The sequence below is a fragment of the Xiphias gladius genome, chromosome 16 (genome assembly GCF_016859285.1).
Source record: "Xiphias gladius isolate SHS-SW01 ecotype Sanya breed wild chromosome 16, ASM1685928v1, whole genome shotgun sequence".
In the NCBI taxonomy this organism is placed as follows: domain Eukaryota; kingdom Metazoa; phylum Chordata; class Actinopteri; order Istiophoriformes; family Xiphiidae; genus Xiphias; species Xiphias gladius.
The window spans coordinates 1,663,332-1,679,155 of NC_053415.1; the positions used below are offsets into that span (position 1 = coordinate 1,663,332).

General features: G+C 38.7%; 1 pseudogene; it reads left to right on the forward strand.

Annotated features, from left to right (window-relative positions):
* Positions 1–806: 806 nt before the first annotated feature.
* The window catches only part of LOC120801602, a 38,351-nt pseudogene continuing 23,333 nt past the window's right edge, over positions 807–15,824 (forward strand).

Here is a 15,824-nt window from a genome sequence, read left to right on the forward strand (position 1 = left end):
ACTTTCAACTGTGCATCTACCTTAGAACTTGGAGTGGACTCAACAGAAAAAGGATCAAACTGCGGCAGTGTAACTGGTTTTTCCTCCGCCATCCCAGTTGAACCAGGAGCGAAGCTAACCGGTGGTTGCTCGGACAGCTCCTCCATAGCCCATTCACACAAACTCAACCATATACCTGTGGACCACACTCATATCTACCAGTGGCCGACACGATGACACCGATGCCGGATGCCACATACAGAACACAAAGCCTCACAAAAACAAACTTCCCCAGATCCTGCCTAACCCAAATTTCACCTAAAGTCTTCTTCAGCTTGCTGGGCTCAAGGCGACTTTCAGCAGCCGGAGCCCTGAAACGCCTACCTCCGCCAGGGAGCTTTATCCCTGCCCAGGGTTTACCGCGAAAATAAAAAAAAAAGGCAAAATAATAAACGAGTGCCCAATGGAAAAGCTGATACAGCCCAGCTGAACACTCACCTGCATAGCTGAGGAAGCTGCTATGCAGCTAAATAGTGGACACTCCTACACCTGCACTCACCGCGACTGCCACTGGCAACAACACACAACAACCTCTGGTCTATCAACAAAATAACCACCGATTTCCAATCTCCCTTCGATATCCCAGGCGATCCCCCACTGTGTTACATCCCCCTAAAATGTCCAGGGCAAAAAAGTGAGTGACATTTGTACAATATGTAAAAATGAGCGCGGGAGGAAAAGAGAACAGGGAAACGGATTATCTCGGGAACAAAAAAAGATTTATTTACAGCTTAACGGAACAAGGTAAGACAGAAACTCGAGACGAGATGAGACGAGACAAGACGAGACGAGAAATCTTGGTATCGTCCCACACAGACACAGCCACAGCCACAGCCCCAGACGCAGACGCAGACGCAGACGCAGACGCAGACGCAGACGCAGACGCAGCCGCAGCCGCAGCCGCAGCCGCAGTCGCAGTCGCAGCACCCAAACTGCTACATGGCCCACTCACCTCAACTGAGCTCCCTCTCTCCCCCTTTATACACCTGTGGATTAGTGATGGGAGTCAGCTGCGGATGATTAACCTGCTCCACAGGAGGAGGGGCGGTACCCGAGGCACAGGAGAGAGGAGAGCAACACAAAAACAAACAATCCATGGCACTATGGCTGTAATAGCCAGGATTATGTGTCTGTCCTCATTCATACTGTTTAAGTTTGCAGTATGATGGGATGTTTTAAAAATCAGCAGCATGAACATTTGAAGAGTTATCAACATGAATATTAAAATCACCAAAGAACAAGTTTGTTTTACTTTAAAACAAGTGGAAAAATCAGGAAATTCTGCCAAATAGCTGCTGATCGATTTTGAAATGGCTCCTAAAAATGTTTACTTGGCCACCATCACGACCACTGTTTCTGGGTTTGCTAAAATAATGATAATTTGGAGGATACAGGTAAATAAGCTAATAGTGATCCTGAGTTTGTAACCAAGACTCAGTTAAAAACATAAAATCTAAATAAACAGATAAAATACAATTATTTAAACGTTTTACTGGTAAGAGACCTCACATTAAGAGGAGCCACCTTAAGTATGAGTATAGCATATAGTTCTAATGGTCACTGAAGAGGTTCTAGCAGTCTTTTAGTTGGTTCTTGCATTTACTGAGAAGGTTCTTGTGGTCCTATAGGTGGTCCTAGTGGTCATTAAGGAGGATTAATAGGTTCTGTTGGAATTCGTATTTGTCAAAGGTTTTAGAGGTCCTTCTGGTTGATGTGTTTATTGAGGAGGTTGTATTTACCCTATACACTGAAAAAGAAAGATTATTTGGCCCTTTAATATATTACATTGATTATATGTTTAACTTCAACAAGAGGTTTTTCACTGCTTTTCAGTGCTTCGAATTCAAATTGTGTTTCTAGGTCTTTGTATGTAATTGTGTGTCATCATGCTAATTTATTTGAACCATAACACCAAGTAATATTAACAAAATGTATGTACTGAATGTACAAGCTGACAAAAGCCAGAAAAATGTACTTTTGCAATAGGAGTTGCAAAAGGAGAGCAACTTTATGCATACTCAATGGGTATCATCACAGGACATTCTGTGCTCGTACCTCAAGATACATGCCAAATCAGGCCACGATTTGTTCAAGGACAGCTGACTTTGAGTGGAGCATGGACAACCATTTGATGTGAAAATTCATGGATGTGAAGCCCTGTGAGTATGTTTATGTGCTTCAATAACCTTTTCACGTTACTGTTAGCTAGTCAGCTGAAGTCAGTGATATTGAATACTTGATATTAGTCCAATCATTTTTGCCGGCTAGCTTGTTAGCTAGCAAACATGGCCCGGTGTCATGCAGTGACACACATTACTACTTACTGTGTGGTTGCAGCAATAATATTTCTTTTTAGTGGCATGTTTATTGCTTCAAACTTTTCATCTTGCAGCAAAATTTACCATTTTGAATGGAAAATATGGCACTGGCATACTCTGATGACCCATAGAGTTTAATTCAAGGTGTCCTCTCATTTGAGTATGAAGCTTTGATAGACATGATGCTCCTTTCACTGTGCTACATCGACACTCTCTGGTGACATCGCCAAGCATTTTGAGGTGGAGATCAAGGCAGTGTGTGCCCAGTTCCTTGGGAAGCTGAAGGGGTCCTAATCAACTGTTCTTCAGCTGCCACTCTCATTGCCCTCTATTGGTTCACTGCTAGTGTGGTAATCTCTTGATTGAACCGTCTCTTCAGCTCCGCTGAAAACAAGTCATTAGCCAGGTAAAACTTGCCTTGCCAAATCACTGTTGCTGCATTGTATGCCACTGCCTCTGGTTCTTTGGTTTTATGAAAGCAACCCGGGTTTCTGCTCAATCTTGCGGTGGTGTCTGCCATCTTCAATTCGATTTCCGAGGCAGATGCTACAACCTTGTGGACCATATCCTCCAGAATTTCATCATCTTGAAATGTCACTATGCAACTCTTTGAGAACATTCGCACATTCAAGCACACCAAGGACACTTACCTTGGAGCTCTGCAGGGTCCATGCCACTGCCTCGCAGGGTTTGAACAGTGCTGGGCAGAGAAGACCGAAAAATGTTCTCCCTTTTCAGGCTTTGTTCCACAGTTCAGCAATCTTTGATCTGCTGTTTCCCCTGAGAATCTTCTCATTATGTTTCAGCAAAATCACTGGGACCATCAAAGTATTGTAAGAGAAAGAGACACGTTTAATGGCCGTGGGGCGGACACACCTCTTTTCAGGCAAAGGCATAGGATGTTATGTTCAACATCCTCGCAACTGAAAACCGAGTGCTATGGTGATTCCGCAATAACAGTAGCAACACAAAGTTCGAAGTATCAGCCACAAGGCCCACTTCGCAAGTAATTTCTTGGAGAACCAAGTCAAATGCCTGGTTGTTACAGTGTAAATACACTGACTGAGGGCATAATTCTTTAAGGCGAGCCTGGACTTCCGAAAAGCACCTAGACATATCACTGCCTCCATCAAAGTAATATGCAACAAGGCACTAAATAGGAATGTTCATTCTCAAAAACAAATCCTTGATGCAGGAGAAAAGAGTTTGTCCAGTGTTGTCCTGGGCATTATAAAATTCCAAAACTAAACAGTGAGACTCCAGGCTACTGACAACAAATTGCAAATTACACAAGAACTGCTCTGTGGTGCTAATGTCAATACTGCCATCAGCTGTATATTCCATAAAATGTGGATTCAAATGAACAGGCGACAATATCCCTTTCAATAGCATGGGCTATCTGTTGTATAATTTCACTTTGTATAGTGTTAGGTATTCAATTGTCTCTTCTCGTCATCCACTCTCGCTCTTTAGGGAGGTCATAAATTCATTCCAGCATCAGTTCATAAATTCTTCCATCACGTGTGATGTTATCCCTGAAAGGGATACCTTTGCTGCCCAGGAATCTAATGGCTCCTGAACATGACATGCAATTTCCTGCTGTTTGGCAAGAGCATCAGATAGGAGGCATTGAGAGGCACATTACCCAAAGCAGCATGTCTTTGAATTGAATCAATGTGCAACTTGGATCTTTCATGTTCCTTGAATTTTGCAGTGGCTTTACGGTAGTTCCCAAAGCTGTATGCCACGAATAGATGGTCTGCCCTAAAACTGTCTGCACTGATAAGCTTTATTTCCTCAGCTTTCAGGTAAGCAAAACGCAACACTCGATCTTAGCAACGTAATGCAGCCCTTTCCATATATTAAGCTGGTGTGAATGCATGATTCAATGTTTCTGTTCCAAATTGGCTACCAGGAAAAACAAAGTTAGAAGCCTGGAAAAGCTCTTGTAATGCAGCTAGCGTGCTAAATATAAAATTTGTTTCTGTGTCATTGTGATAGCTAGCTACCATGAATGATGCAACATTAATAGCTACTAGATGACTAGACTAGTGACTCCCATTGACCATGATGCTTGACGTTATTTTAATAATTAATAATTAATCAGTATTGCTATTTATTTCTCAAAATTTGTTCAAGCATTAAGTTCTTAGGTAAATAACAACAGGAGAATTATTTAAAATGTTTGAATAAGTTAAATTTTTTTTTATCTGGCAGAGAGTGCTGTGATGTCCACCTTTTCCAACATGGGGTGCTGCAGCAACTGCAGCATCCTTACTTCTCATGACCCTGTATATATACAGATTGTACTTTCTATAGATTTCAAGTTGGTCTTTATAAATTATGCAGAGTAAGTTGATAAAATTGCTGCTGTTATAGGTTCAAGATGGAATTCATTTTTTTTATGTAAGGTTTATCCTATATGAGTTGAATCAAGGGCATGAGAGGTAAAACATTTTCAAGATCTACAACCAAGTCCAGCTGCCCTTGATTCAACTCTTCTTGCATAACCATGACCTGGATGACTGAGAATCTTCATAGATGTAACATGGGTAAATTTTGAGATGAAATGTATTTATTAATTGAGATGTATTTATTTATCTTCCAGCTGCCACAACATGTGAAGGGTGTGTAGAACATGTAGCTTTGAATCAGACAAAAGGATAGGATTGTTAAAGCACTTCAGGCTAAAACATGGAAATGGTGGCAACAGTCAGTCAGTCCCTCATGCTTACACAGATTGTTCATTCAAAATATTAAATCCCTTTGGGCCCATTTGTCCTGATAGCACATGGAGTCAGTAACACCAAGGGAGATTATTTTATTTAGTTGTTTACTATGCAGTTCTAGTAACTTTTATGGAGAGAGGCAATATTTTGAGCATCTTGGCAACCATTTGAGGAGGTTTGAAGAAGTTGCGTGTGTGTTCAAAAACTGCAAATTCAGTACAAGCATACATTCCATCTTTGCTACTCATAGACACAGAAAATATACTCCACATGCCCCAGAGGAGTTTAATACTGAAGTCTTGGATACTGAAGTCTCTGATCCCATTGTTGCTCAGGGTGATTCAGTCTTTGTGGAGGATGAGGATGACCCTGAGGAGCCAGAGGATTTGTCTCAAGTCATAAAAGAGAAATTTTGCCACCTCTTTCTAAAGTTAGAGCGCACTTTCAGTGTGCCCAACAACTGAATTGACAAAAGCATTTTAATCTCTGGAATTTTAGGAGTCCAGCTCTGTATTCAGCAAGATAAATTTATGTACAGTTAATTTTCTTTCAAAGAAAGCCCCCAGAGTGAAAAGATGTCCTTTTTTGGTCAAATGTCTTTGAATTTGCTAACTTGTTTAAATAAAGAAAGAAAACACCTTTAGAAGTTCCTTACCGGAGCACTTGTTGATCGGTGCAAGCTCTTCACTCAGTCACTCTCTGACCTAGGCCAGCACATCGCTGCAGCCTGACTCCTACCCACAGCATCTCCACTCTGACCTTCTACCCTCTAGGGACATGCAAGTCACCTTCCTTCACTACCCCTAACCTGCCTGGTTCTTGAATTACAATTTGATTTGTCCAAAATTTCTAGGTTCCCTTCTAGTGATGGTTATTTCTGCTGGCCATTTTTATATCACACTATGCATGCCTTTCAGTATCAACTTGGTTTTTCAAACATCACTCTCGTTGCTGCTGGACCTTGTTTAATATTTAATTTGTTTTTTGTGTTTTTGTGGTAGAATTGTTTAGTTTGTAGTAGTGGCAATAAACATGTACACGTTAGTTTGTTTTTTCTCTGATTTTCTTTGGCTCATATCTCAGTCGCTATCTCATATAGACTCTAGTTAAAGTTATTTTCCACCCAAAAAGGTAATAATTTCTAGTTAAGAAGCTCTTCTTGGCAGGTGACCAGGAGGAATTTTTTATGTTAGCAGTTAGTGTAATTATCCTCACTCTATAAAGCCATCTCGGTTGATGAAATAAAATTTGGTATTTGTAAATATTTGATTAATATTAACCAATTATACATATGTGTTAGTACATATAATGTTATTTAGCTAGTGTGTAGGTTACAGTCCTGCCGCAGAACTCAGCTGCTGACATTTCTGGGATTGGACAGCGTACAGAACCTGTTGCTCATTTCATTCGGTCAATCCATACCAACTCACCTAGGACCTCCCAGTTCATGTCGTGGATTTTCTTGAAAAAAGTCATGTGAAAGCTGATATTAAATACATGGGACCTTGCAAAAATCATATAGCTCATCTTGTAATACTTTTTTAGTTATGAATTTTTTAAGTTTGGCAATCTGAGCTAAACTTAATAATTTCTGTGAATTTCTGTTTATTTTAAGCTTCAACAATTTTTCATTGGATTGGGTTGAAATTTGTATGTAACATCCAATAACCCTCAGGATAATTTACAACATGTGTCGCGTAAATAGTTGCTGATGAATATTTTAAAGTAATAAAATGAATAAAAATAAAAAAATAAAAATTACTTGAAAGAATAATCTTTAATTTTCAAAAAAATAATAAAAATTAATATTTCCAAAAAAAAACAACAACAGAGTGCCTGGTCCTTTTAAATATAGTTTGGGACTGAAAAACAGCACTTTTTTAAAGATATTTTGAATGTATATTTTCCGGAGAAGGATTATTTTAATTTCTTTGACACTTTTTATGGGAAAGTTCTAATATCCATTGCAGATAAATACAAAATCTATAAATACAAGATGTTATATTACTCCTTCATCATTTAATAGAGTTTTGAAAATAGCTAATTTTTCACCCTTTTCAGTGGCTGTAATATTACATTCAGTGCTTTTATTTCATCTGTAAATATTTGTAATATGTTGACTTGAAGTTTTTATGTCCCTGTGTGATACCTGTTTTTCATTGGGTTCAGGAAATTGGCAAGTTACAGCTTGTAATAAATTTATGAGAAGTTTTCACATCATTTTTACAAGAAAATCCATGACATGAATTGTGTAAAGTTATGAAATCTAAGTGAGTTGGCATGAAATGACCCTCTTCTGATCCTTTCAGGAACCTTTCTGAAGCCTGCGGTGTAACATACCCATTTATCATTGAGGGTCACGGGGAGACTGGAGCTTACCCCAGCTGACAATGGACGAGAAGTGGGGTACAGCCTGGACAGCTCGTCAGTCAATCAAATGGCTGACACTTAGAGAAAAACAGCCCTTCGTGCTCCTATTTACACATTCACAGAGTGGCCAGTTAACCTAACCTGTATGTCTTTGGACAGTGGGAGGAAGCCAGAGTACCGAGAGGAAACCCACGCAGGCACAGGTAGAACATGCAAATTCCAGAAAGAAAGGCCCCAGTCGGCTTGCAGGTTCGAACCCTTTTTCTGTGAGATGGCAGTGCTAACTAATCCACTGTGCTGCACCTTAAGTGTATCATAAACTCCTCCTCCAGATGAACAAGTTTAGAGTCTCGATTTAGGCAGAATCCTAACACTCCAATAAGAACAGGGGTCTCATTTATAACTGTACACACAAAATGGGGACTGAAAGAGGCATATGCCACTTCCCACGCAAAAGTTGTTATCTATATAAGCAAACTTGATGGGAGATTATGTGCAACTGTACAGAAACTCTGACCCATGCATACAAACATTTTGGAGACGGGAAATTGAAGATGCACACGGTGAGGTGGTGAGTTAGAGCCATATAGAGCCTCCGTATTTTTTAATAATATCTTCTAATACTCTGCATATATAACCAAGTACGATTTTAGTTTTCAAAAAAGTTTGTGTGTAAAATTGTTGCATGGAACACAGCTGTGCTGTCAGTTGCACAGAGGGAACTGGAGACAACACGGTGGCTGCCACACACTCTCTACCTTCTATAGCCACCTCACCCAACACCTCCTGCATTCATAATCAACTGTGACAATGAGAGAAACACCTATATGCTGGATTTTTGAGTCAAATACAGTGTTTTTTTTAGATATTTAGAGTGTGATTTCATCAACTCTGTACATGTCTATAGTCTATAGTTGCTTAACAAATACCAAGAGGTGAGCTTCGGTGCGTTTGTGCCTCTGCTGGTCAGTCTATACTCTGATGGTGTGCTGCAAAGCATTCAAGGCACCCACCTCCACGTCTGACCACTTTTTTTAATTTCGGAAATTGTCTGTTTGTTGCATTAACAGCTGCTGCAGCCCTAAGCCCACAGACTTTGTTTTGGGCAGAGCATGAAGCTTGCCAAAGTGCGCCATTTGTGGCTTTTGGCCGTACGTACACTTTTAGTATGGATCTTACACACTGTTTTATGAATGGTGAGTGAAGTGCAGCCAAGCAGTTAGCATTTCTGTAAACATATGAGGCTCATGTCATCTCTAATTATCTGTTCAACAATCCCAATACTAAGGTGACCACTGAATCTCTTGGAGGATGAAATTCCAGAGACAAAACAGCTGGAATGAGACTATACTGCAGGAAATGAGAATGATAGGGGGAGTGATAGGAAACGTCCCTGCAGCCTTCTTTCTTTATTTTAATAGACAGGACCCCTTTTTTCTGAGACTGAAGAGCACGGATGGAATATAAGGTTTAAGGAGATCACATTATGTTATGTTGCAGCCTTATGCTAAAACAGTTTAAATTATTTTTTCCCTCATCAATCTACGCTACACAACAACAAAAAAAATGTGCTGCATTGAAGGTTCCCCATAGCACCATGTGCTCTATAAGTATTAAGGCGAGAAACAGCAGGCAAAAACAGTTTTTTTAATGCACTGGTTAATTTTGAGATTTTGGGCTATTTTACTTCCTTAACACGTCTTCTTTCAAAATAGTGGAAAGAAAACTTCCAAGATGCCAATGAAAATGTTTATTTTTCCACACTTTTTCTATGTGTATCTGTAGGTTTTTTTTGTAAATTCACTAAAAGTTAGCTTTCCAATGCAACATGCAGCACCACAATTATTGCCTGCACCATTTCATGTATGATATTTTTGTAAAGCTATCCTGCTCAGTGTTATGAGGTAAAATCATGGCAATTTCATTTGTATCAGCAACCAATTGTCAAAAAAAAAGTTGGGTTTATGCCTAAGCACAAACTCTCATTGGCTGGTGTCAATTTCTGACATGATTTGTTCAGATGCGTCACTGACGTGCTCTAAAACTTTCTGGGCTAGCTTTCAGCAGGACCTTCATAATCTGGAAATGCTGGAAAAGCTTCACAGAAAAAGACGACAACAATTGCCACTTGCAAGAAGACAGGAGGAACAATAAAGTAACGTATCAACTGATGAAATGTTCAGCAAGTTAATTTTTCCTAATTGTGCAGGGACAGGTCTTAAAATTAAAATTGATCCACAGAGTTGTGGGTTCTGTGCAGTTTGCTTCTACAGTACAGTCTGCATGAAAGAGATGGGGACTGCAAAAGTGTATATATGCCTACCCATCTTCAAGACCTAACAAGGATCCATATTACTTTGACATGAATGTGTGTATGGTGCTCTTAGCGCACGAATTTGCAAACGAATTTGCAAACTTATCAGAGACATGACAAGAGATTGACACGTATGGAAAAAGGGTTGAGATAGAGAAAACCTGAAGCTGAGGAAAACAAGAAACGCATCTCTCTCTCTCTCTTTCTCTCTTTCTTTCTGGCTGTAACATCAGAAACTAATGAAGGATGGCATTGTTGTGTGTCCTTTTTCCCTCATTGTAGGCCCTTAGGCTATATTACTGCAGGCTCTACTTTAGCTTCCGTTGCGTAATATGGAATAATAAAGTGCCATTTCATTCAGTATTTTGTGGTCAGTTTTACTTTTACAGTACAGACTTTTTCTTTCAGTGGCAGAGTGGACAAAGGTGAACAATAATAAAATAATGTAGCCTTGCAAAATTGACAAAGTTTAATGATTAGAACTTATCAGGACATTCGAGTTGAATTATTATTTCTCAACTGACAAAACATGGACAATAGGCTAATCATAGTTTGTCTTTCACACACACATCAGAGCAACAGGGACAATTAAGTATATTAAGCTCCATTTCTATTCTATTCTGAAGTATTCGGAGGTCATATAGCCTACCACTAGGGACCGCCACAATATCATTAATCGTGGTTGAGTTATTCCTGTCAGCATCTCTGAGTCTCTGCCAGAATAATCCTATGAGACCTGCTCACCTGTCATTTCCAGAACACATTCATATGTCTTGTATGTATGTTATGTTTCTGCCACTAAAGTAAAAAGAAAATGTGTACTGTATGAATAAAACTTGACCTGATGAACAGTTAGTTATACACTACATTCATTTTCATTCTCACTATATTCCTTTTAGTGGCAGAAATTGAGAGAGGCCTGGAGTCACTGCACAGGACCAGGGAGCAGATCAGGTTGGCTTATGCAGATGTTAACCCAGGCATTGCAGAGTTGCTGAGGGAGGAAGCAGATGCAGCCATAAATATAAGCATGTTTTTAGATGGCACCTGGCATAAAAGAGGCTTCAGTTCCCTTTATTGCTTTTCTTTGTGAGAGCATTTGCTCTCCCACTGGGAAACCCTTTCCTGTTGTCCCTGTTGGTACCGCAGGCTCCAAAGGTCATGCTGGCCAAGTCAAGGAACAATTTGTTGCTGCTGTAGAAATTAGCCATATAACTATGTTATCCGGTCCCAAGATATGATGGCTGAATGAGGTCCTTGACAGCATCATATGACAGTCCATGCATACTGGATGTGTCAGATTTGTAAATGTACAGTCCTGGTTGAAACTATTTACACCATTTTCATTGGGAGTTATGTGAGGACTCATTGATGGCCAGTTTAAATAGGTTGAAGCCACCAATCCAGAAATCTCCAGGTCAGCCTGGAAGCTCTTTATATGCCTTGTATGGTGTATTTTCCACAAACTGCATTAACTTTCGCAGACTTCTGTCATTGAGTTTCTTCTTAGTGCCCTATCCTGGAAGTGTCTTAACAGTTTTATGACTGAAACTTCTTGATAACATTACAAGTTGTTGAAACAGGGATTCAAGATCTTTGCAAATTGTCTTGTAGCCTTTGGAATTGTTATGTTTTTTGATAATAGCACTTCTGATGCTCTCAGACAGCTCTCTTGTCTTCACAATTATGAAAAAAAAACTGTAAACATTCAGCGCCTTCTGTTTGGTAAAACCATAATTCATTAGTTAATTCAGGTCATTCGAACAGTGAAGCACAGGTGAGTCTTATTTGTTTTTTCTTTTATTTGAGGAACTAATTTAAATTCATCAAAAAGGTGCCAATAATTGCGTCAAACCCACATTTTATTTCTGTATTTTTTATACTACTATATGAAAGCTTTTTTTTTTTGCTGTGACAATAACACTATATATTTGAGGAGACCAAGGAATTTGTACAGTTCCTCAATTTCAGTGTCAGTCTATTTGTACTTCACTCCATTTTCCTTGTTATTTGCTGCTGGCTTGTTGGTGTATTTTCAAATTCCCCAATCATATCAATGAAGAAAAACCACAGGAAAAGGTCCACTGTTGAATGTGTGGATCGTGTGTTCACCTGGACTCCTGGTGTTCTGCGGACCATGAAACTACTGGTTCATGGGACAGTATCAGGATCATTTTCTGTTTTCCAGGGCTAAGAGCTGTGGTATGGATGTGCTGACTGGGCTTGTGGAGATCTTGACCTGGTTTGATCTCCCCTCCCAGGCTTCCTCCATGCTCGTTGTTGAGGTTGTAGATGTTACTGGTTTCTAATCATCATCATCTCTGTATATTTACATGACAATAACTCACATAAAAAGATTCAAGATTATTCAAGAAATATGTAAAGATAGATGCGCTACATATACACATACACACTCACACATATACACATATAAAAATAGTGTACAAAGTTTACAAAGAGAGTTATAAGGAAAATAAAAGCAATAAATCAAATGTTCATGAGTTTATCTCACCTCTCGTTGTCAATAACAAAAGACGGTCAATTTCATTATCAAAGCCATCACTCTCCGACTGACGTTCTGCAGATCTTCTGCTTAGCTGCGTCTTGTACTTAATAGAACAAGTCAATAGCTTGCATTTAGCATTTGCTTCATTTTCCTCACCAAAAAACTCCAACTCCAACTCCAAGGTCCTCCAACCGATTCTCAAACTCTTCCAACTCCAAATTCCTAAAATCCAAAAATGCACAATAACACTCAAATTACTAGCACAATCTCTCTCTCCATCTCTTTCCTGCTTCTCTCTCCTGCCTCTCCATGCAATTTAACCCTCCCCCACCACCCCCTAGAATATTCTGCCTGTGGAGCAGAGTCAGCAGATTAAGGAATTTTTTTTTTTAGTTTCTTCTTATAACAAAAATGACGAAGATATTAAGATTAATGCAGTGCCAGCCCCCTCCCATTTAGCATACTTTTGACACATATGTAAATATGATTTTTATATTAAATATATATGATCTTATGTTTTTTACATGTGGTCTACCAACATCAAACAAAAATCTGCATAGAGTTTCCTGCAAATTGACAGCAGTGCTCTATGTGACTTCTATGCTGTGACGACAGGCGTCATCAGCAACTCCTGAGGGTTAAAAAAAGCAAGAAAATTCAACATCTCTGTCCAGAATCAGTGCCCAGTACAATGGAGCTGAATAGATAGGCTAATACACAGATTTAACTGTTTTATGAGAGAGAGAGGGAGGGAGAGGGGGAGACAGAACCACAAGGGGAAGTGGTCAGAATCTGTTGTCCTGCACAAAGGATTTATGGAGATGGCTTTAATACAAGAGCTTTAAATGAGTTGAATGTAATATTAAGTTTTCGAGATTAAATTGAAAATAGACTTGTATTATGTGATGCAATGCTGGATTGAAGTTTCATTCTGTTGAGCTTTGGTGAACAGTGATCGTTTTCTTCTTTTTGTTGAATATGCACAATGATAAAGTACAAGAAAATGACCTCTGTTTGTTTTGCAAAAACAACTCCAGCGAACCCACATGGATGTTGAGAGGAGAAGAAAAGGTAAAGGAAAACCTGCTGCCCCATTCAGCCAACAACTTAAAGACCTAAAACGTTTGCTAAAGTTTGTGTCATTTTTCTGCCAATCTCCCTTCTGGTGCAGTAGGACTACAGTTGTGCCCACTGAGACAAATTATTATTATTTTTTTTTATTGGGTTGATTAAGGTAAAATCCAATTTAACAATTCTCAGTTCATTGGCCTGCCATTGAACAATTGTTTCTTTTGATGTTTTTCAGTTTTTATTCCATTTTATGCTATTTATTATTTTGCCAGACGTTGAGACATTTTGTAAATATGTAAATACATTTCATGAAAGCACTTTGTGTTTGAAGCTATTGCTTTTCCACACAGCTCCATCAAATCTTTAAGCTAACTTGCTGCTACATACTTTATCACATTTATTTTTAAGGTGTCAGCTTCACTAATGAATATGACTGTAGAATATGACTTGAATGTAAATATCAATATATATATGTTCTGTGAATGAAGATAAACATTTCTTCCGAGAATCTTATTGTCTCTGGTTTGCTATTGAAGAACTAATTGTGAATTCCCCAGCAAAGACTCAGTAGCTAAGTGTCAAAATCATGAACTAATGACGACCTACTTTGTAACTACTCAATATGATGTGTCACTTTACTTTGGGGTGATTAAGGTGAATTCAGGAATTCAGGAACTACAGCACCACGATCATCATGGAAAGCTCTCTGCATTACAAAGGAAAAATATTAATACATTATAAAAATATCAAGTTGGTTCAACATAAAAATAAAGTGACCACTGCGATAAAGGTTTAAGTTAACCAAGGTAGTACTGAATAGTTTGTGCACTTAGTCCATGAGTTATAATATTACACATACAGTAGAGAGTCAATTTAATATAAGTACACAAACTCAAAGTCAACAGCCAATGAGTATAACTAATGCGCTGCTAGTTACACTTGGCTTCAAATAATGCTGATTTTTCCACTAGTGTAAATATAGCTTTTATGAAATGTTAGTCTAATTCAGAATAAAGATAGATTGTGATTTCAATGTGACAAAGCAGAGATTGTTGAGAATAAATCAAGAAGCAGAGATGTATAGAAACACTAAACTTTTCCATACAGAAAGACACTGGTCTTTTTGCCCAGTTGCAACCTTTGTTTTGAGTGTTTTCCTTGAAGTGTTCGACACATAAAAATGCTATGATTCACTACTTGCAACTGGACATAAAATCTCCTTTTATAATTTAAAATAATTAAGTATTTGATTTGATTTTGGGCTTTGTGCTATTGTTATTTTTATACATTTTCAACATTGATAGACTGCAAAAACTTGCTTTTTGACTTGCATGTCATGCCGACCCCTAAAGTCTTGAGTCTTGACTTGGACCTGCCATCTAAAAACTTGATACTTGACTTGGACTTTGTTTAAAAGACGTAAAAACAGCTGTGGTTGCAGTGGTCTGTTAGGAATCGTGAGTTATGGGTACCTGGCTGTAAAACATAAGCCATGTAAACATTTCATTACAATACTGACTGACTGCTGTCACCACCTTGAACCCAGATAGTTAAGACAGTTGTCCTTTTCAGCTACCAGATGTATACTTGTCTTCATTTTAATGACGTGTCAGAACCGACTTGTCACAGTAGCCCCGCAGACTAGAATAAAATACAGTCCCTTTATGAAGGTTTGCTGGTTGAGGGTTTGTGGGTTTGGGGTGTTAGTTGTGTTCTTTTTCTTTTTTCAAACTTAATGAATTTCCAAACAAATAATAGATACAGTAATGTAACATGTCAAGTTCCAATTTAGATTTTAAATAAATTTTAATTAGATCATAAAAAAAGTAAAAAGGAAAGAAACTGGTTGAAATAAAACAAAACCTAAATACATGCACAAAAAGGGGGTTGGTAAGGGATAAGAAATAAAAAGTTGCATAGTTTTATGGCAACTATAAAAACTATAGCTATATGTGTATATTCACATACATGTATGTAGTAGTATACACAAAGATAAAAGACATTCAAATAAGTTAACTAAAAATTGAGAATATGGCATTAGAGTTTGTCAGTCTGGGATGGCTGGGATGTTAAAGATGCTAGACATTATATTTTAACACATATTCTGAACTGAAGCAGTTCCCTCTCCTGTCTCCACAGTTGATATCTACCAGTCAGGCTGTAAAGCGATGCAGGCCAGAGGAGTACATGGCAGACAGGTGGGGGAGCAGCTGTTCCCAGCAGATAGTGAAACATCACCAAAATGAGCTCTCCACACATTGAAAACAACTTGTGCTTCAAACCGAAAAGGTTGGCGCTGACGAATGACTCAATTAATATAAGACTATGGTGGAGAGAAAATTAAATCACACTCCATCCTGTCTGCTGATTTGCTGTGTGTCCTTATCGTCATGGCCTCACCACACCAGTTAAAACATATCATGACAGTATCAGCTGCTCTTGTTTAATCACAGACACTGAATTACTGTATATCATAC